The following is a 24160-nucleotide window of genomic DNA, read 5'->3' as shown; positions in this document are numbered from 1 at the left end:
TCACTCCCTTCATTGTCAGCACACTGTAGGCTGCATTGCACATTACTTAACAGTGCTGTTTTGACATTTAGCAAACTTACAACCTCTGTCCAGAGACAAGAACTGCACGTACTATGTCCTGCAGGCTCTCCATCAAGTCAGGCACCATCTTAACTTACACTCAACGTCAGTAAAACCAAAGACTTCAGGAAGGAGAGGTTGGGAGAACACACATCAGTCCTCAATGAGGTTCTCAGCAATGGAAAGGATGAGAAACTTCAAGTTTCTGGGTGTCAACATCTTAGAGGATATGTCCTGGGCCCCACATGTAGATACAAGCATGAAGAGGGCATGTCAGCGATTATTCTTCATGAGGAGTTTGAGGAGACTTGCTATATCAACAAAGATTCCAGCATATTTCCACAGATGAACTGTGGAGAGCATTCTAACTGGCTGCATCGTAGCTTGGATTGGAAGTTCCAAAGTACAAGATCGAAAAAAAGCTGCAGGGGGTTGTAGATCCTGCAAGCTCTATCGTGCCACCAGCCTCCCCGCCATCGAGGACATCTTCATAAGGTCTCAAGAAGGCGGCATCCATGATTAAATACCATCAGCATCCAGGACACGCCCTCTTCTCAATATTACCATCAGAGAGGAGGTACAGGAGTCTGAAGACACATGCCCAATGTTTTTCAGAACAATTCCTTCTCCTCTGCCATTAGATATCTGAACAGTTTAGGAATCCATGAACACTACCTCACTATTTTGCTCACTTTTTGCTCTATTTTTTAAAATTTCTTACTATAACTTATAGTAGTTTTGCAACCTCAAGACGACAAATTTCATGACATGTCAGTGGCAATGAACCTGATTCTGGCTCTGATTCTGAACAACTTTCTGGTTGTTTCTTACTCCCTCTTTAAATAATTTTGAAAGTTTTTCTTATCTCAAAGCAAGTAGTTTTTACTCTCAGACCCAGAAATGTTACATTGATGTCATAGATTCGGCAGTTCACAAAGGTAGCTAATCACTAGCCCCTCAAAGTTAATAAGGGATGAGTAACGGTACGGGTATGGCAACACAGTAGCGTAGTGGTTAAACGTGCCACTACCACGGCGCCAGTGACCCAGGTTCAATTCCCGTAGCAGTCTGTAAGGAGTTTGTACCTTCTCCCTGTGACTGTGTGGGTTTTCGCCAAGTGCTCTAGTTTCATCCCACGTTCCAAAGATGTACAGATTAGTAGGTCTACTGTGTGTATTTGGGCAGTATGGGCTTGATGGGCAGAAGGGCCTGGTACTGTGCTGTATCTCTAAATGAAATAAATTTTAAAAACAAACAAAAACTAGCTTTTCTGGCAGTGTCCACATCCCAGGGGAAAAATAATTTACTAAGACAGAAGAAGAACATGCATTAGGTCAATGGGGGCGCCGTGGTAGTGTAGCGGTTAGTGCAGTGATATTACAGCTCAGAGCGTTGTGGAGTTCCGAGTTCAATAGTTCAATTCAAGTGGTGTTCTGTGAGGATTCTCTGTACGTTTCCCCCATGGAATGTGTGGGTTTTCCCTCACAGTCCAAAGATCTACTGGGTAAGTTAATTGGTCGTAGTAAATTGTCCCATGATTAGTTAATCGGATTTGTTGAGGGATTACTGGGGTTGCATGGCTTGAAGGGCCAGAAGGGTCTATTTCACTAAATAAAGTTAATTAGATAAACAGAAAGTATTATTCCCATTCTGGGATGTGCCGATTTGGTTGATACAAAGCTGTCAATTTTGCTAGATCTTAAGTATTAATACTTACCTCAAAATAACTTATTATGATTAACAATATCATTTATCAAATTCTACCATGAATGATTATGAACAAGTTTTCAGGATTCTCATCAGGAACAGGAGTCTGATTTACTTATATAAAAGCAGAGTACTGGAAATACTCAGCAGGTTAGGCTGCCCTGTGGGAAGTGAAACAATTAATGTTTCACATTGAGAACTCTTCAACAGTTCTCCACACTTATGACCAAATCTGTATTCAAATATCTAATACACTGACTATTAACAAATCAGAGACCCCATTCTTATTTTTAGGAACAATGGGTCCATTACCTTTAAGACTGAAAAACAACCATTTACCAGAACTTATTACGTCCTGCTCCTTAGCATTTATTTTATCCAAACTGCACTGACAATCCTAGGTCTTGAGCTTTAATTTCATAAATCCAAAGTTCAAATTTATTATCAAAGTATATATTCCATATACAAACTTGAGATTTGTCTTCTTGCAGACAGCTACAAAACAAAGAAATACCCATTGCGATAGTGGGGTGCAGAAGATCATCTCTGAATAGTCAACACAGCGAACCCTAATGTAGGTTGGCTACAGCAGCTGAAAACCAAGAATATACGCTCAGAGGCCACTTTATTTGGTGCAGGAGGTATCTAATAGAGTGGCCACTGTATGTATGATCCATATATTGGCCAAATCAGTAAAAGGCACCAGATTCCCTCCCCTGAAGGACAATAAATGAAACAGATGATCACTATTATACCTCTAGATTTACGTTCCAGAAATTACTTAACTAAGCTTGAATTCTCCAGCTGCCATGGCAGTATTTGAATTTGAGTCACTGGATTATCAGTCTAGCTTCTAGATTGTTTGTCTAGTAGCTTCATGCCATTGTGACCTTATCACAAATTCCCTTTCCAAAAAAATAATAACTTGAAGACATGGAGATAATTTTAAAATCAAACACTTGCTGTAATGAGAATATTTGGCATTTTCTGAACTGGGAAATTAAGAAGTGCTTTTTTTTCTATTTATAACTGTCTTGTGATTTAAGATTCAACATTGCTGTTTTCATTACTTCGGGTGTGCTTTTTATAATGAAGTTTTGCTCTCACAATGAAATTACAAAGGTTAGGTTTGGAATGATTCTATTTATTTTCCCCTGATTTATTTCCAGTTCTAAGTCATCAGATACACATTAATTTCAGCACCCAAAGATGCTTAGACCCATTTTAACTGAAAGTTTGATTTCTCTTCTGAACGCTTATAAGTTGCACCTGGAACAGAGCATTGATTAAGTACCATTCTAAACATAGAGTACTCGGGAGACTGTGGAACTGAGCAAGCTTAAGAGAGTTAAGACAGATACTGTTTTAACCCAAGATATTCACATCCTTGCAGAGGGAATCACTTCATACAAAACTATCACAGAGACCCTTAAAACTTGAACCTGACTGGTGCTTATTGAAAGTGCTTAAAAATGAATGAAATTTGAAATGTTTGTCTTTACGTACATTTTTACAAGCAGCAGGGTGGAAATACATCTGTACCAAAGGAGGTGGCCTGCAGGTCACCCCCAAGGCAAGTTGTAGCACCTCCTCAGCCCTCTCACCCACCCCCTGGTCAGGGTCATGTGAAGCCATGGGAGCAGGTGGTGGATGGTCATACGAGCAGCTGGTGTTTGTCCACTGATGCCAGGCAGACAATCTCTGAAGAGCATTGATAATGGCTGGGGTCACCCATCTTATCAAGACACTGCCCAGAAGAAGGCAATGGCAAACCACTTCTGTAGAAAAATTTGCTAAAGCCCAGTCATGGTCACCACGATCATCTACGTCGAACATCATGGCACATAATGATGATGATGAATATTTGTAACCCGGCCAACCCTCTCCAACACCATATCCTCTCAGAAGTATTATGATGTCAATGAACTCAACAGCAGTAATTTGGCCTTGAAAGTTCAGAATTTCATGCCTCAACTTTCATGATAAGGAAACTCATTGTCCATTGAGATGGAGAGTGCTGGGGTTCCTGAGAAACTGCACAAACAAGCTAAATGCCTCAGACTCAGAGTGAAAGCCCCTCTCTGATCTATCTGGGCTCTTGTATTTTGAATGACTTCTGCGACATTTCCCCAGTGTGGCCCATTGGATGATAATTAAAAGCAGATGATTGACAGTTTCTTGCAAATTCCTGTCTAAAACCAATTCACCAGAATTATCACCAACAGTTCCTAGAACAAATGAGATCCCATTTCCCTTCCCCATATAATCACACCATTTTTTAAATAAGTTTTTGTTCAGTTTAGAGATAGGCAGATAGATGATTAGGTAATTAATCCTGAGAGAAGCCAGCAAGGCAGAAGTATTTTTTAAAATTATTATTAAGAAATAAACTCCAGGTGACAATAATGAAATTTGTGCAATCGGGTTTTCAATCACACATTTGTTTAACATAATAACTATGTAACACATTATAAATCTTTAATTAGCTTGGGTACTGGCCACAATTAAAAATAGATTATTGTGTGGTTTATTTTGTCAAAAACCAAAAACAGCCCACAACTGCAATTGTCCTGGGCTGTCCCTGAGCTCAGGCATATGGCTGCCTGTCTTCAGAACGACCAGACATGCTATAAATATTAGCAGCAAGTCTCTTTATGTTAACAGTGTACAGGAGCAGCTGTTTTAAGTCTGACCACACACTATAATTTCTTCATGTGTCAGCGCAATGTGGCAGTTTCTTTTCATGTGTGACGCTGACCTAAATCAATTAGATTGGCAAGAAATGCTCGGATAGCAAGCTGGACAAAAATATTTTCAGATTGAGATCCTTAACCAGAAGCGTATTAGGCAATCTAGTAAAATGGCCTAATATGTGTTCATTTGCAGAACACAAAATAATACATATTAAAGAATTTCAAACAAATCAATTGCTGGGAAAAAGGAAGCATTATCAATTATGTTGCAATAGATTAGAGTTTTGCAAGAGTCAGTTCACTGTTAGTGCCTGGGTTAACAGCAACCTAGAATAGCTGGATGAAAGCATCTACTACTTCTACATCACATTTTCATCCTTTCAGCCTTAGAAAGGGATCAGACAAGGACTGAAATTTGAGATCAAGGAAACTCATTTTTGGATATTAGCACTACCGTACTAGTATCGCCTCTGCATGTCTAGCGGCAATGACAAATACTTTTGAGTTAGTGCATCATACCTAGTACCTCATATGAACAAGTGACCAAATTTTGCTGAGAAGGTAATGTCAGTGATTATCTCAATACAGATGCCTTCATACCCTGTGGCACAAGACAATGAAAAAACACCCATTTGTTTCAAACTCATGGCTTTCTGTTACTTATTCACATGCAAACATTATTGGACAATATACTCAAAGAAAAATTGACCAGCCTGCCCCTTGCAATCCAGTAGCTGGCTGATCGGGTACTGTTGCCGAAATACATGTTTCTAGAAGCAACCTGCGACATAAAACTGATCAGAATTACATTCAAATCAAAACCATCATGCCTTTTGAGAGTTTGAAATGTTGTTCTGAGTTTTGCTTTTAGTAAGCATTCTTCTCAGGATGTTGACTGACAACACAACTGAGGCAGCTGAACAGTTTGTTCATCCACGCCAAAGTCAATCACTTCTGTGTGGAACTGGAGCCACAGTCACTTAGTGGCCACCTTATTAGGTACCTTCTCTACTTAATAAAGTGGCCATTGAGTATTCATTCATCGTCTTCAACCACTTCAATGGTTCAACAAATTATGCATTCAGAGCTGCTCTTCCACACACTACTGTTGTAATGCATGGTTAGTTGAGTTACTGTCACCTTCCTATCAGATTGAACCAGTCTAGCCATTCTCCTCTGACTTCTGTCATTAATTAACAAGGCATTTTCAGCCAGGTAAATGGATGCTTTTATTTTGGTTATCACACCATGCTCTGTAAACTCTAGAAACGTGTACATGAAAATCCCAAGAGACCAGCATTTTCTGAGATTCTGAAACCACCCTGTCTGGCACCGACAGTCATTCCACTGACAAAATCATTTAGATCACATTTCTTCCCCATTCTGATGTTTGGTCTGAACAACTAAACCTCTTGACCATGTCTACATGCTTTTATGCAGTGAGTTTCTGCCACGTGATTGGCTAATTAAATATTTGAATTAACAAGCGGGTGTACATAATAAAATGGCCACTGAGTGTTTAGGTTAAACCATGCAAGGGTGTTGGGTTTACTTCTGAATGGAATTATTGGAGATTCAAGGCCCGATAATGAACTATGAAATAAACAGTATTATGTTATTAATCTTTGCTACCTTTTCTATATTGCTGTATATTTATTGCAAAAATTTGAGGTGCAGCAGGATTTGAACACACTATTTCTGAAGTTTTACAAAGACCATGTCATTCCTCCTTGCTGATGCTTCTCTGAGAGACTAACTGGATTGCCATTGCATAGTTCCAGAATAGACACAATGGGTCAAATGGTTTCCTTCAACGTTTAGCCTTGCTTTCATTTTGTGTTTCAATGGACTGCACAGTTTTCTGTGTCTTTGAATGCTGTTTTCCGGAATCAGGAACTGATACAATAAAAAAAGAACAGTTTCCACAATAACATTTTCTTAAACATGGGTTGTGGTTTAAGTGTACCACAGATAACTTGAGAGCTTCAAATTATCTTTCGTAGATACATGGACATAAAAAAGGACTTGATGAAGATTGGTAGCCAACACTGCATTATCTTATAGTCATTGCTTACACCAATTTCAGTTTATTCCCATCTTGTGCTGATGAGAATTTCAAGAAAGATTCTTGAAGATTGTTATCAATCGAAGTAAATTTGGATTGAAGTAACTTCCAACACTTAACTGATTCAATGTTGAGATATTAAATTCTACATCATTGCCCTATGCTACCACAACTTCATTATCCTACTCAAAATTAAAAAAAAACACGTGAAATTTCCTTTGTCTTTTTGTTTTAAATCAGAAGTAATCTAGGAGTGCTGAGTTTCTCCAGAGAACAATTGTAGATCTACATCACTCATTATCTTTCCCTTTATATTAGTGACATAAACAGCTGGAGCAACTGAGGTTTTAAAAAAAGCAGAGGTGTATTTAAGGGGAAATTTTTTTTGAGGTAAAAATATCAGAAGTGTATTAAGGGGAAAAATTTTATATTTTCAAAATAAAATTTATTCATAATTAAAATATTATTTACAAGAATAAACCATGCAATGCCTTGTCATTCTTACATTCACAACAATGCATTAGGTAGTGCTTTATTACGTCCCTCAAAACCAGTCGAACTGTTATCCATCAGGTGGCCCCATGGGGTGGTAAGACGTTCACCCAACCCAGCCTCTCCTTGACCGGTAGCACAAGAACTCTAGGAGGAAGATCGACAAAGTGCAGGAGGAAAAAAAAAAGGAAAAGAGCGGACAGGAAGTAATTTTGATGGATCCTCAGTAGAGCATAACTATTGGTGTAGTTTTGTTGGAGCAAACAGTTTGTTTTTTGTACAAAAAAATGTACAAATTGCAGTGAATAAATACTTCAGTATTATCTACTCCTGTGCTTCACGACCTTATCTCTAAATCCAAAATTCTAATGGCATTTTAATGATATTTATTTTCATGCACTTTGAATCTCCAAGTCCCAGTGCTACCAGCATTCTTAAATGCATTAACTTATCACGATTAAGTTATATTTGCCAAACCAGTTAACTTGTTGTTCCTATCTGCATCTTGTGGCACATCGGCAGCAACCTTGTGGTTTCTTTAATTTTTTTTTGTCTGTATTTTACGAGGTGAGTTGCTACCTCAACACTTAACCCAGCAGGAATGGATAAGCGTGAAAGGCGCTGGCTGGATTCAGACCCAGGACCATGCGCCTCACAGTCCAGTGTGGACATCACTACACCACCAACAGGTTTAAAACAAACCTGTTAACTGGCCATCATGAATTTCTGGGGAATTTGACTGCACTCATTGTTTGCTAGACCTCCCACTTCTCTCATCATTCATTTTGGAGATGGTGTTACTGCCCGCCTGCTGCAGATCACCTCAATATACTGAGAGCCCAATGCAATGCAGAGCTGCATTTCCTACTCTGATTTATTCACTTAGGGATACAGCACGGAATGGCCTTTCAGGCACAGTGAACCATGCAGCCCAGCCACCCACCAATTCAACACTATTCCAATCACGGGGCAATTTACAATGATCAATAACCTGCCAACCAGTACAGCTTTGGACCATGGGAGGAAACTGGAGCATACAGAGGAAACCCATGATGTTCATGGGTGAAAGTACAAACTCCTTACAGACGATGTCGGAATTAACTCTGAATTCTAGAATGCCCTGAGCACAACCACTGGGATAATGCGGCGATTTATGAGGAGGTTCTACCCGAATCTGTATCAGGAACATTTCATAGTGCTGTCCGGGGGTAACTTTAGCTTCCCCCCATCCAGTTTCTTAAAAATCTGTTCCTCAAAATTCTGTTCCTCAATTGGGGAACACACAGTGTGGGCTAAGAATGTGCACTGTTCCATACAGCCAACAAAAAGCCAGACATAGCTGGGGACCATTCAGGTGCCCATGGCTGCACCTTGGTTTTGGAGAAAGTGGGAGGAGCTGTAGAGAAATTGTTGAGTGTGACAACCAGTTCTGCAGATGGATGAGGCTGGTGGAGGAGGGTCTGGTTAGCACACTCCAACCCTTTCTATAATACACCAATGACTGCATTGTTGCTGCTTCCTTCATTTCAACTTGCCAATTTCATTAACGTTGCCTTCAACTTCCACCCTTCCCTCAAATTTGCTTGGTTTCTGACACCTATCTCCCTTTCATCAATCTCTCTATCTCCATCTTTGGAGACAGATTATCTACAGACATCTTTTATAAACTTACTCACTTATGACTATACCTCTTCCTACCTTGTCATTTGTAATACGGCTATTCCCTTTTCTCCGTTCCTCCATCTCTGCTGCATCTGTTCTCAAGTTAAGGCTTTCCATTCTGGAACATCTAACATGTCCTCCTTCTTCAAAGAACTGGGTTTCCCTTCCACCACCATTGACACTGCCCTCACTCACACCATCTCCATTTCCCATACATCTGCCGCTAACCCCCCCATCCTCCCATCATAATAGGGATAAGATTGCCCTTGTTTGTACCTACCTCCCCATGAGACTCCATATCCAATACCTCTTTCTTCATAACTTCTGCCATCTACAACAGGATCCTATACAAAGCACATCTTTCTCTCCCACCCAATTTCTCCAATTTCTTCAGGAATCCCTCTCTATGTAACTCTCTTGTCCACTTGTCCCTCCCCACTGACCTCCCTCCCAGCACAGCTCCTCCCTCACACTCTTCAGGGCTTCCCCGTAGATGCTACCTGATCTGCTGAGTTCCTCCAGCAGTGAGTGAGTGAGTGAGTGTGTGTGTGTGTGTGTGTGTGTGTGTGTGTGTGTGTGTGTGTGTGTGTGTGTGTGTGTGTGTGTGTGTGTTGCTCAATATTTCCCAGCATTTGCAGAATCTCTCGTGTTTATGCCATAGATGGTACAGTGATGACTAATTTTGGCTGTATGAGCTGGGTGCAATCTGCAGTTTTCTACAACCATACAACATCAACCCCACCTGAATGACATTATTAAATCAAGTCTCAATCAAATTAAATTCAGGGAGGTCCTAGCTCATAAACACCAAGCATTACCCAGACCTCCCCTTTGCCAGTGCCAAGTGACATGACGCTTGACCCTTCTCCAACTATTGGTCAGAACTCCTTCAGAGCTTCAAGACATCTAACAATGAAACTATTCAGAATTATCCAACTGCCTAAACATATGCCTCTATAACTGCATGCCAGCTGGAATCTTACTTTCAGAAGGAAATGTATACACACTGTGCATTAAGAAATGAATAGCACTCTAATATCTCCTGCATGCCTCACTACTATGATTAGCACTGAACTTCATAATGTTATTCATAATTAAAGCATTCCTGCACAAAGGCAAATTAACAGATTTGACATAAAACATACTTAGTTCCAAAAATTAAGTTTAAAACAGCTGACTCTGACACTGGCAAAAGTGATTTGCTTTGACCAAACTACCTCATATTTAAAGTGTCAATGACCCAGGAAGCCCAAAGCCAAAGTGCCTACTTGGCACTGCATGAAACATGCACATCAAGCTTCTGAATTTTGAACTATATAAAATGCCTTTCCTCAAGAGAGTAAAGAACAACTTCTGTTTTATATGCATTAAAGGTTGTCAGAGTCAATCAAGTACATGGCTTGGATCATCAAAACAAATTAGTGGAGCTGGGGAATGCAAATGAATTCTATTACAAGCAATAGACCAGTTAGACTGGGTGGAACTGAAATCTGATAGAAGCAATGAACTTAATTAAAAGGGTGGGAACAGAGGTCATAAGAAGGACTTCCTCTCTCAGTTAACTGGAGATCAGCTTAAGGCAGATGGTCTTGTAAAATTGTTGGGTGTGTCCATTCAAGAAATGGATTTTCTAATGATTTTCCCTCTGTTGTATCTCCATGGAGACAGGAAGTCTCTTTAGCCATAAACTAGGGTCCTTCCCCAATTTGCAAGAATGCTGCAGTGATGGTGAGAAGAACACACAAGGAAGTTTACCCTTTAGTTTTATTCCTGAATAGTAATTTATACAAAATATGTCTAAAATTAAAGTTTTTACACTTTTTTTTATTCCTTTTCCTCCTTATTCTCTTGGGATGATCTTGTCAATCGTCTTGCATAAATCTTTTCGAAATCTGGCTGTGAAAGCAGATCGAGCAATTGCTTTGGGATTTTTGAGACAGTCAGGTTTGTTTCCAATGGGAATATAATGCATTACTGAGACATTTCTACCATTACACATGTATTGTCCGAGCAATGGAAACAATATAGAAAATGAGGATGACACAGTAATGAAACTGTTCTATTTTGAAGATTTAAATATTAGCTTTATTTGTCACATGTACACTGAAACATCAGACCATACAATGAAATGCGTCATTTGCGCCAACAACCAACACAGTTCAAGGACGTTCTAGGGGCAGCCCGCAACTTTCGCCAATGTAGCATTCCCACAACTTACTAACCCTTACTAAACTGCTTGTCTTTGGAACATGGGAGGAAGCTGCAGCACATGGAGGAAACCCACGCAGTCACGAGACGATGTAAATTGCTTACAGAAAATGGCAGGAATGGAACCGTGATCACTGATCGCTGACAAAGTGTTGCGCTAACCACTACTCTATGATGCCGAGGTGGAGCATTTATTTTGAATAATGGTTCGAAAACTGGCTTCTAAAATTTCACCAGAATCTTAGAAGAAATTTTGGATTATTACTGGCATCTGTCCCATCAAGTCCATGAAATCTCCACATGGAGCAATCTATTCAGTCCTGTTCTCCATTGCCAAATAAAATAGGTGCCCTCAGGTGCATTTTTACTCCTCCTCTGAAAGCTCCAACTGGCAGTATTTCCATAATCCTTACTGCCAGTAATTTTACTAAATATTTCAATACAATAGGGGTGGTAGGGTGGAGGTATGTCTCTGACAAAGGAGGTATAAGTCACTCCTTCCCTCCTCTAGCCTGCAGGTCACCCCTGGCCAAGGTGTAGCAGCTGCATAGCCACACCCCCTATGGAGGCTATGACAAAGCTAGGCAGCAGATAAAAGAAATCTGTGGAATTATTATTACTCCCTCCAGTTCCAGTCTCGTAATTTATGGGTACAGCACAGAATGGATTTTAACTTGTGAGGGTGAGTATGAGCACTCTGACAGGTCTGCTGTGCTCAACAGTAAGCTGAGACTCCCTTTGCACTGCACCCTGATTTGCACTCAAAGGAAGCAGGCAGGAATTTGTGCAATCATGAGGCATCCACTTTGATCTGGCGGATGGTTTAAAATTAAAATCGATGGTATTTAGCCATTGCTTTTCAAACATTTCCCATGAACCAACCAGAGAAGGAATTAATGCATGATGAGTCACTTCCATTGATGTGTTTACAGTGTTACAGAATACTAATCCCAAAACTGAGTCATCTGGGTCCATCTCAGAGCACAACCAGAGTCTATTTTATATAGTTTGTTTATTCTAACATTGTCAAAATGAAATAAATCATTACCATGAATGAAGAAAACAAAAAACTACATTCAAATCCCATTCCTTTTCCATCACTGTGACTATTACTCATCAGTTAAAGCCATATAACTTACATTTGCGTGCCAACATATACTTATCTGTACTAAAAAAACATGTATCATTCTTTGGCCAGCGTAACAGTGTTTTCAGGGAACAGTTTCAATTCTATCACCTTCTTGTACATTGAAAACTTAGCAACAAAGCTTATGGATAGGATCTAATCCTGATAAGACTATAAGATATAGGAGCAGAATTAGGCCATTCAGCCCATCAGGTCTACTCTGCCATCCCATCATGTCTGATTTATTATCCCTCTTATCCCTGTTCTGCTGGCCAGTGGTCTAGTGGCATCAGCTCCGGTCTTAGAGGTGAATGGTCCCAACTTCAAATCCGGCCAGCTCCTTGTATGCTTTCCATCCTTGCTGGGTTGAGCATCAAATTAGCAACTTGGCCTCATAAAAATGTCGCCCAATGCGCCACAAAGCGCGAAATGGAACAACAACAGCCCGTTCTCTTGCCTGCTCCTGCAACTTTTGAAGCCCTGGCTAATACAGAACCTATCAATCTCCGCCTTAAGTAATGTATACCCAACGGCTTGGCCTCCACAGTGCTCTGTGGCAATAAGTTACACAGATTCTTTACCCTCTTGCTAAAGAAATTCCTCCTCATCTCTGTTTAAAATGGATGTTTATCTATTCTGAGGCTGTGCTCTCTGGTCCTAGTCTCCCCACTATAGGAAACAACCTCTCCACAGCTGCTCTGTCTCGGCTTTTCAAAAATGTAAACACAAGAGATTCTGCAGATGCTGGAAATTCAGAGCAGTACAAAAAAACGCTGGAGGAACTCAACAGGTCAGGCAGCATCTATGGAAATGAATATACAGTCAACATTCCAGGCCAAGACCCTTCTTCCAGACTGGAAGGGAAGAGGGAAGATGACAGAATAAAAAAGTGGGAGGAGTTGGAGGAGGGGAAGGAGGATTAGCAAGAAGGTGACAGCCAAAGACAGGTGGGTGAGAAAAGTAAGGGGCTGGAGAAGGAGGAATTTTATCAGAGAGGATAAGTAGATGAAGAGAGGAGGTAAGAGGGTAGAGAGGGGAATAGAGGAAGGAAGGGGAAAGGAGAAATAGAAACATATGGTCATGTCATCAGATTGTAGGATACATAGATGGAATATGAGGTGTTGCTCCTCCACCCTGAGAGTGGCCTTATCATGGCAAAAGAGAATAGAAATGGGTATAGGAATTAAAATGTTTGGCTACCTGAACACACCAATCTTCCCCACTCCTCTGATGTCACTGACTCCCCTCCTCCACCGAGTCCAGCTTTAATTCCCGCCATGTCTTCCCCATTCCTTCTGACCTTCCCCTCGCTGAGGCAGAACATTCCCTCCTCAGCAAGGACTTTGCCTTTGTTCCCCTTCACCTGCATCTCAGTGAGCTCCACGCCTGCCTTGATTCTGAGCTCTTCTTCCATCTCCTCTGTCTCCAAGTCCGCTTCTTTGTTAAGAATTCCCCAACATGCACCGATGACCCTTTCTCCTGAGTAAACCTCCTTCTCTCCTTGGACACCCACTCTGGTTCTCTGCCTGCTCTGGATCTTTTCATCTCCAATTGCCAATGAGATATCAACTGGATCAACTTCAGCACTCCATTCTCCTCCTCAAAACTTACCCCCTCGGAACACACTGCCCTCCACCCTCTCTGCATCAATCACAAACTCACCATCAAACCTGCAGAATGAGGGTGTGATGTTGTAGTGTGGTGGACTAACCTCTACTTTGCTAGGGCCTGGCACAATCTCTTAGACTCCTCCTCTTATTTACCCCTTGAAAAGGACCCAACTCCAGGCCATCAGGACATTGTCTCCGACACCATCACCAACCTCATCAAATCTGGAGAATTTCTATCCACTATCACCAAATTCATAGTTTCCTTACACTGCCCTGCTCATTTCTACCTCCTGCCTAAGATCCACAAACCTGACTGTCCAGGTAGGCCCATTATCTCTGCCTGCTCGTGCCTCACTGAACTCATATCCACATATCTCAACTCCATTCTATTCCCACTTGGTTCAGTTCTTTCCTACCTACATCTGTGATACATGCTTTTGATCTGCTCAACAAATTTTAATTCCATGGCCCTGATGGCCTCATTTTCACCATGGATGTCCAGTCCAAATACACTTCAAAACCTCCTCAAAAAGTCCTTAAAACTCTTTGCTTCTTTCTCAACAAAAGACCCATCCAGTTCTCCTCTGCTACCACCCTCCTCTGTCTGGCTGAAGTGGTCCTCACCCTCAACAATTTCTTTTTCAGCTCCTTCCACTTTCTCCAAACTCAAGGGATAGACATGGGCACCTGCATGGACCCCAGCTATGCCTCCCTTTTTGTTGGCTAGTTTGAACAGTCCATGTTCCAAGCTTTCCCTGGTAATGCTCCCCAAATCTACCTGCATTACCGTGACAACAGCATTAGTGCTGTTTTGAGCTCTCAGGCTGGGCTCATCAACTTATTCAAGTTTGTCTCCAACTTCCACTTTGCCCTTAAATTCACTTGGTTCATTTCTGACACCTCTCTTCCCTCTCTTGATCTCTCTGTCTCCAGCTCTGGAAACTATCTACTGTATCTACCGACATCTTTTATAAACTTAGTGATTCCCTCTGCTATCTTGACTATACTTCTTCCCACCCGTCTCCTGTAAAAATGCTATTCTTTTCTCTTAGTTCTTTCATCTCTGCTGCATCGGTTCCCAGGATGAGGATTTCCTTTCCAGGACATCTGAGGTCTCCTCCTTCTCCGAAGTATGTGGATACCCTTCCTGAACCATTGATACTGCCTTCACCCTCATCTCCTCTATTTCCCAGACACTGGTGCTCACCCTATCTTCCCACCATCTTAGCAGGGATAGAGCTTCTCTTGTCTTCACATACCACCCCATGACCCTCCACATCTAACACTTCATTCTTTGCAACCTTCGCCTTTTTCAATGGGATCTTATCACCAAAAAAATCTTTAACTCCCCTCAGTCTCTGCTTTCCACAAGCATTGCTCCCTCCATGATTCCCTTGTTTATTTTTCCCTCCCTACTAATCTCCCTCCTGGCACATATCCCTGCAAGCAACAGAAATCCCACACCTGCCAGTTCACCTCCTCCCTTACTCCAATTCAGGGCTCGAAACAGTCCTTGCAGCTAAGGCAACACATCACTTGCAAATCTGCTAGAGTCATCTATTGTATCTGGTGCTCCCAAGATGGCCTCCTCTACATCGGTGAGAACCAATGAAAATTGCTCTGTTGTGCACCTCCACTCCATCAGCCAAAAGCATGCCTGAGAGTTAAATTCATCACTTCCTTCTGAAGGTCATGAAATCACTAGTTCATTAAGATGGTTCATAAGTACATCACTAAAAGGGAAATTACAGACTGCAGATTGCAGTGAGAGTTGCTTAAAGGAAGTAAAATCAGATGTTTTGTCGGCTGCCTGCAACATGCCGCCATTGGTCTCCAGTGCTATCTTGCCAAGTTCATTCCTCTAAACTCTGGTGAGTACAGGCCCAGAGCCATCAATCGCTTCTCATACATTAATCCTTTCATTGCTGGGATCATTCTCACGAACCTTCTCTGGACCCTCTCCAATGCCAGTGCATCTTTTCTTAGATAAGGGGTCTATAATAACTGCTCGCAATATTCCAAATGTGGTCTGACTAATGCATTATTGTTATCCAGTGACTTGGCCTTATAATTCCTTATCAAATGTTTCCTTAGGATCATTTACTAATCAAAACTTTCTCCATTTCTACTGATAAAATAGCCTTTGATGCTTCATATTTTCATAATTATCTTGGAAAATTTTCAAATTAAAAAGCTTTACCATCAGAAATTATTGTTTTGGGCCTTCATTTTAAGTATCTTCCTAAGGATTCTGTGAATCAAACACTGATGACTAAATGCAAAATGAATTTGCCTCAAATTCAATGCTTCCTGCAAACTCTATTGCCCAAGCTAATCTTTAAATTTATTATTAATGTATTATCTTCCTCACAGTTGGTCTGCTTTCTTCTGTTATATCTATGAACCAAAAGATAATCTATGTGACAACAGCCATGGACTGCGTATATTGGTCTCACTTCCTCATACTTGAAGTTACTAAACAAAACTGCAAATGTTAGAAATTTGGAACAAAACTAGAAAATACAGAGAATATTCAACAGGTCAGGCAGCATTTGTGGAGGAAAATCTCCCACCAGAATTAAATAAGTGAAATACAATTATGTTTCGAATTGCAGAGGGCAGGAGGGTGGAGACTACAGGGGAAAGTCTCTGATAAGAACGGCACTGTGATGGTAGAACTGCTGCCACATAGCTCCAGCAACTTTGCTTTGCTCTTTGCTTGCTGTCTGTGTTGACATACTGCCTATCAGTGTGCTGGTTTCCATCAGGAGTTTCAATTTCCTTCCACATCCCAAAGACCTGCAGGTCAATTATTTAACAACCGCAATTTGCCTTTGATGTGGCTGGATTGGGTTGAGTTGATGGGCTTGTGAGAAAGGATATGTTGCAGTAAAATAAGTTTTAGAAGGTTGCATAAATTCAACATGTCATCTGAAACTTTGACAAGTTTCTATAGATGCACAGCAGAAAATATTCTGACTGGTTGCATCATGGTCTGGTATTGAAACACCAATGCCCAGGAATAGAAAAATCTACAAACAGTGGATACTGCCTAGTCCATCACAGGAACAGCTCTCCCCACCATTGAGCACATCTAAAAGGAGCACTTGTCACAAGAAAGCAGCATAAATCATCAAGGACCCTTACTATTTGGGCCATTCTCTTTTCTCACTGCTACCATCAGGCAGGAGGTACAGGAGCACAACATCGTACACCACCAGGTCCAGGAACAGTTACTTCTCTATCAGGTTCCTGAACCAGTGTGAGAAATTCACTCACCTCATTGCCGAACTGACTCTACCACCTATAGATGCACTTTCAAGGATACTACAACTCATGTTTCAGTATAATTTATTCACTTTTCTTATTATTTGCATAATTTGTCTTTATTGTTTGTTACTTTTTGTTTATGTATAGTTTTTCATCTGGTCAGGTCACTGATCTGAGTGCTACTGGTACCATGTAACCCAGTACTACCTGTCGCATGGTCGGGTGGTTGGTGACTAAACCGACTCCCCCACCAGGCTTGCCTGGTGAAGGGGGTGGCTAGACACCCAGCAACATGAAAAACAAGATCTGTCAAAGGGCGGATGAACCCTCTCGTAGGATCAACGGCCATCTAGCAAACACGTGCCGTGAAGCGTGGAAAGGGCATCCTTTGCATCGAAGCTTGGTCTGGCCATTCACTGCAACAGAACTTCCCCAGCCGTCTTGGATCCCAGCACGCTGCTGGATCCAGGAGGGGATGTCGAGAGGGTGGGTCTGGACCTGTTACAACCCCCTACTCACCTAAAATCCACTCATGCACATGCTGTTCCTTTCTGAGGAGTGGGGTATCCCACCCCACTAACTGACTGAAAGGAACCATCATCATCCTATGGGATGGATAGCCAGAGAGAGAGAGAGGGAGAGGGAGAGGGAGAGGGAGAGGGAGAGAGAGAGAGAGAGAGAGAGAGAGAGAGAGAGAGAGAGAGAGAGTTTTTCATAACTCTTTTATGTCTTTATATTCCTGTGAACGTCTGCATGAAAATGAATCTCAGGGTTGTATATTGTGACTTTGATAATAAATTTACTTTGACTCTGAGAATCAGCATGGATTCAATGGAATGAATGGCCTTTTTCTATATCATGAGAATTAAGTTTGTCCAAGCAATAGAACTTTTGGTGTTGACAGTCAGAGAGAGAGAACAAGTTGAAACCAAAAGATAAAGTTGGAGAGAGACAGTGAGAAACAAATATGGATGTTGCTTGGTTCAAAGGTTACAAATCTCCTTCAGTACCTCATGCAAGCAGCACTTCGTCTCTTCACATGTCAGTGCTGAACACCAGGCAACAGATGTTCAATGAGTTAACTAAAGTCCGCACATGAGCATTTCTGGACGGAAATCTCTGGATGATCATCTGTAGGAAGGCTGGATGAATTCTTTCCTTCCCAGCTCAGGAATACTAAAGCCATTTCATTTGCCTTTACTAATATAATTAAATTGTTTTTAATTCCAATCTCAATGTGAATCTGTTATTCATGTCATCCACAAATTATTATCTACCTTCTGATGCCTATCCTCTGCCTTGGAGCAGCAGAATATGGAGAGTTGCGCATGGACTCTTGGGAACTGAAGAAGATTGCAACAATACTCCACCCTGTGAATTTTTGATGAGTTGATAAAGGGACCAAAAGCAAAGTAGAGGGTTGAATACACAACTATTCAATATAACCCCACAGAAAGCACTAGCCTTGTGGATGCATTTGCGACACCCAGGCCTGAGACACCAGGCAAGGTCATTTGATTCCAAACAATTGGTTTATTCATCATTACAGAATGTCTCTCTGATGCTTCCCATTCCCTCTCCTCTCCCTTTCCCTTTTCCCAAAATGACTCCCTTCTCCCTGCCCCCTTCCCACTCTCAGTCCCCAACAGGACACATATCAGATCAGGTTCATCATCACTCACACATGTCATGAAATTCGTATTTTTTTTTGGCGGCAGCAGTACAGTGCAATGCATAAAATTATCACAGTACCATGCAAAGGTCTTAGGCTCCCTAGGTGCTTAAGATTTTTGTGCGGAACTGCACATCACTCTTGAAACACATTGCACAATTACACAATCTGAAAGGATTGTGAGGGGATGTCAGAGGTAGGGCTTTTGCACAGGGAATGGTGAGTGCATGGAACACACTGTTGGGGTGCTAATAGACGCAGATACATTAGGGCATTTAAGAAACTCTTAGATAGGCACATGGATGACAGAAAAATAGAGGTTCATGCAGGAGGGAAGGGTGAGATTGATCTTGGAGTAGGCTAAAAATCACACAGCATTATAAGCCAATGAGCCTGTACTGTGCTGTACCATTCTAGGTTCTGTATTCCATTAATTCTAAGGGATTGCTTGGAGTAACAATGTACAAATGGAGCCTATATCTAAAGTTTTCAAGGATTTACCAGGCGAGCAGAAGAACCAATTCTGGGTGTTCTCAAAGCTCTCTTGGAAAGTTGATTGATCAGTCTTTGACCAATCAAAATGGAGAAGGAGTAATGTGAGACAGCGTTGAGAACCTCAAGTCGATCCATCAGGTATACAGAGGCCAACATTAAAAGCAGACGAGGCATGCTGACTCCAACATTTGCCAATCAATCATCTCCTGCTCCACCAGTGACAAAGCCTATGAATCACATATCAGTTAAGACAGCACCCACAAAACTGGGTGGTTCTAAGTCATTCTCAATTCTGCTATCAAATTAAGAAGAAGGCTCATTTTAATTCAGAAAAAAAAAGAAAGCAGAACTGAAAGGGGCATCTCCTATCTGATTGAACACAGGAGATTCTGCAGATGCTGGAAATCCAGATTAACACATACAAAATGTTGGAGTAAATCAGCAGGTCAGGCAACATCTATGGGGAGGAATAAACATTCAGTGTTTGGATCTGAGACCCTTCGTCAGGAATGGAAAGGAAAGCAGATGAAGCCATAATAGCATGGTGGGGAGAGGAAGAAAGGTGATGTGTGAAGCCAGCTGCTAGGTGAGGAAAGTGGAACAAGGGAAAAAGGAAAGGAGGTGGGGATACAAGAGGGAGGTGATGGGAAGGTAATGAGAAGGAAGGTGTAAGAGGGGAGCCAAAGTGGGAATGGAAAAAGGAAGAAAGGGGAGGGGGAAGAAATAACCACAAGTTAGAGAAATCAATGTCCTATCTGACTAGTCATTAAACCAAAGTCCCTTCACTTGTCCCAGATTTTGTTATTTTGTTTTAATAATGGTAAAAAGAGCTTCAAGTGTTGGTCATCACATTAGCGGCCATTTCTCTAAGTGGAAATACAGAAATTAAGAATTATGGGAAAGATTACTGGGCTTCCTTGAACCATTTTAATCAAATCAAAATTCCCACAAAAGGCTGGTAGCTGGCGTTTAAAGTTATTTTTCTGAATCACTCTTAAAATGAAAGAGAGATTGACTTGCATTTAAATAGTACCTCGAACAACTCCAAAGAAATACAACCAACAAAAAGCTTTTGAAGTATAGATACCATTGTTAGCTCGAACTGTTGAAAACAAAAACTGTAGAATTACAATCCAAGAAGTTAATATATATAATTCAAACCCACTGCATTCCACACAAGGTATTTCCATGATCCTAATAGGACTGAAGCCATAATATCCCACAGGGAATTTTCACTTGAATAGTTGGTGCAATTCTGTCAAGCTCAACTCATACATTACCTTTATTAAAGCCATTCAGACTATTTATATGGAATCACAGGGGATCAATGTAACTGTCAGAATGTTTTAAGATTATTTTTTTCTAGGATTATCCATATTTTATTCCTATTCAAGCGTTCCACACATGCTGTTCTAGTCGGTAAAATTACATTTTTTCCCTCTATTCTCTTCAGCACAAGAGGCAGAGCAGATTTTCTAATGGCACTTTTCCCAGAAAAAAAAACTAGGCCACTGCTACAAAAATGCATGTATATGTGTTTTTCACATTGCAACAGTATCTTCTCACCAACTACATAATCAGCAGAAAGCCCTTTGAACCATACTGGAATCATTAATTGCACTACGTAAGCGCAGTTCTTCTTTCTTACTGAAGACATTGACCTGATAATTTGAAACTGAATATAGTATAATTGAAAAACATCAATAATTTTTAATTAAGAAGCATTGAAACAGACCTTCTGGCCCAATGAGTCCACATATTTATTCTAATCCTACATTCAATGGCTATTTTGAATGTATGTTCATGGCCCATCCACTTCAAGGTTTGATGTTCTGTTCATTCAGAGATGCTATTCTGCACACCACTGTGGTTATTTGAGTCCCTAACGCGTTCATGTCAGCTTAAAAGTGGTCTTTCTCCTCTGACCGCTCTCATTTATGCCCACAGAATTGCCACTTACTGGATGTTTTTTTTGTTTTCTGCACCATTCTATGTGAAATCCCAGGAGATCAGCAGTTTCTTGAGATCCTCAAACTACCCTGTCTGGCACCAACGATTAATCCACGGTCAAAAGCACTTAGATCACGTTTCCTCCTCAATCTGATGTTTGGTCTGAACAACAACAGAACCTCTTGACCATGTCTGTATATGTTTATGGATTGACATCCTGCCACATAATTGGCTGATTAGATATTTGGATTAATAAGTAGGTCTTGAGTGTATTTTGATCCATCCTACCTTCCCATTAACTAACCCCAGATTCTACCACACTTGCGTACTAGGAGCAATTTACAGTGCCAACTAATCAACTAATCTGCATGTCTTTGGGACATGGAGAAAATCAGAGGACCCACAAAATCGTAGGCTGCGACAAGGGGAAGATGTAAACTCCACATAGACAGCATCCAAGGTCAGGATCGAACCTGAACCACTGGAGGTGTGAGGGAGCAACTCTACTAGCTGTAACACTCAACCTCATCTCAATTTAGCAACAGTTACTGGTACACCATGTCTATAGCATTGCTTTTATATTTGTATTGTGTTTTTATTGTGTGTTTTATGCTTATTGTGTTTTTCATATGTTGCATTGGAACTAGAGTAACAAATGTTCTGTTCTCCTTTCACTTGTCTACTGAAGAATGACAATGAACAATCTTGAATCTTGAATCTTGAAGAGCACTAGTCTTACTCCATTCCCCATATGGTTACTTTGTTCAAAAAAAATTTTTTCTCTTTTCCTTTCTTCAGCCCATCAGCTACTGTGCCATTGAGCAATGAATGTCCATTGATCAATAGGATAGAGCCTATTGCACCACGCATTGTAACAAACATGAAGTGACAGCCAGAAGCCCAAGAGGACCGAGAACAAGGTGTATCTACACCCAGCCAAGTGCCATCTGCAAAATTCCAACTGGGTGTGCACTGCTGGACAATTGATATCCAAAGCTTTAATTGCACCCAGTGACTAGGCATAAACTGTCAGGAGGCCATTCAGCCTCTTGAGCCTGTTCCATTGTTTGATCAAGTGTTTATTCATTCTCAAGATGAAGGCAGTCCGCTGTATATTGTGCTTCCCCGAGTCACCTTGAACTGACTGGTTTGCCAGGTCGATTAAGAATCATCCACAGTGCTTCAATCTGGAGTCACATGTCAAAGTCCAAGGTTCAACTTTATTTGCCATATACATTTACATGCATTAGGGAACAACACCTTATATTCCGTCTGGGTAGCCTCCAACCTGACGGGATGAACATTGACTTCTCTAACTTCTGTTAATGCCCCACCTGCCCCTCGTACCCCATCCGTTATTTATTTATTTATACACACACATTCTTTTACTCTCTCTGTCCCTCTCACTATACCCCTTGCCCATCCTCTGGGTTTTTTCCCCCTCTTCTTTCTCCCTAGGCCTCCTGTCCCATGATCCTCTCGTATCCCTTTTGCCAATCACCTGTCCAGCTCTTGGCTCCATCCCTCCCCCTGCTGTCTTCTCCAATCATTTTGGATCTCCCCCTCCCCCTCCCACTTTCAAATCTCTTACTAGCTCTTCCTTCAGTTAGTCCTGATGAAGGGTCTCAGCCCGACTGTACCTCTTCCTAGAGATGCTACCTGGCCTGCTGCGTTCACCAGCAACTTTTATGTGTGTTGCCAGGAATTTGCTGAGTTGTGTTGGTATGACATGCAACAAAAAAAAAACAATACTCAACAATAACATGAGGGATTCTGCAGATTCTGGAAGTCCAGGGTACACACACAAAATGCTGGAGGAACTCAGAAGGTCAGGCAGCATCTATGGAAATAAATAAACTGTAGATACTTCGGAATAAGACCCTTCATCTAGACTAGGAAGGAAAGGGAAAGGAGACAGAATAAGAAGCTGGGTGTTTTGGGGGGTGGGGGAGGAAAGAGTACAAGCTGTTAACTGATTGGTGAAGTCAGGTAGGGGAGAAGGAAGGTGATAGGTGAGGGGGAATGAAGTGAGATGCTGGGAAGTGATAGGTGAAAATGTAAACTACTGAAGAAGCAGCAATCTGATAGGAGAGGGGACCATGGGAGGAAGAGCAGATGGAGGGGCACCTAAGGGAGGAGATAGGCAGGTGAGGAGAAGAGGTAAGAGGCCAGAAGAGTAAAAAGAAGAAAAGAGAAATGGGAGGGAAAATATTACTGCAGGTTAGAGAAATGGATGTTGATTCCATCAGTTTGGAGGCTACCCAGGCAGAATCTGAGGTGTTGCTCCTCCAACCTGAGAGTGGCCTCATCGTGACAGTGGAGGAGGCCGTGGACCTGTATGTCAGAATGGGAATGGGTTTTGGAATTAAAATAGTTTGCCACCAGGAAATCCCACTTGTTGTGGACAGAGGGAAGGAGTTCGACAACATTCAACAATTATAAGAATAAAGAACGATATAAACAATAAAGTTAGAGGTTAAAATACAGATATGGGATAAAATGTGCAGAAATACAAAAATACCTGCATGTATATACTGTAGGTAAAATATAGTATTAGGAGGGCAACTTTTTTTCTCTGGCGGAACTGATAAAGGACGAGGGACACAGCAGATACGTATATTTGACTACACACAGACATGTACATTTCCCCATTGTATATCCTTGCCTTTCTCCTTTCTCCCCTTCAATACTTGAAGTGAATAGAGCAATTTGTGTTATAATGACATTTTTTTTTACCATTTTTCAACAGCTAGGCCAACTCATCATCTCCTGGAGACCGAAGCAGATAGCAAAGCAGGAAGAACAGACTGGAATGCTGATGAGGATAGAGAAGAAGAAAATTCACAGAAGGAATAGTTTCAGTTTCCTATTGATTTGAGAGGAGAAAGCAAAACAGTTGAGTTGCTTTTAGAATGAGGCCAGAGAAACATGAGAGTAATTAGCATTGCCTGAGCAAGGACGGACACAGAGCAAATCTGATTCACAAACTTCATCTATATCAATAATCCCCATCATACAGATATTCCCCTGACCCGTGAACATTTTTTATTTCCCTCTTTAGTGATTGATTTTTGAAACTATTATTGATTCTGTTTCTCCTCCCCTTTCAGGCAGTGCATTTTCAAGTACAATAACTCTTTAAAAAAAATC

At 41.2% G+C, this 24160-nt stretch overlaps 1 protein-coding gene across 11 annotated transcripts in view; it reads right to left on the bottom strand.

Moving 5' to 3' along the window:
• The window catches only part of erg (ETS transcription factor ERG), a 301473-nt gene that overhangs the window by 55441 nt on the left and 221872 nt on the right, over positions 1 to 24160 (bottom strand). The window lies entirely within an intron of this gene.

Source organism: Mobula hypostoma, chromosome 6 (assembly GCF_963921235.1).
Source record: "Mobula hypostoma chromosome 6, sMobHyp1.1, whole genome shotgun sequence".
Taxonomy (NCBI): domain Eukaryota; kingdom Metazoa; phylum Chordata; class Chondrichthyes; order Myliobatiformes; family Myliobatidae; genus Mobula; species Mobula hypostoma.
This window is presented reverse-complemented; position numbering and strand designations above follow the sequence as displayed.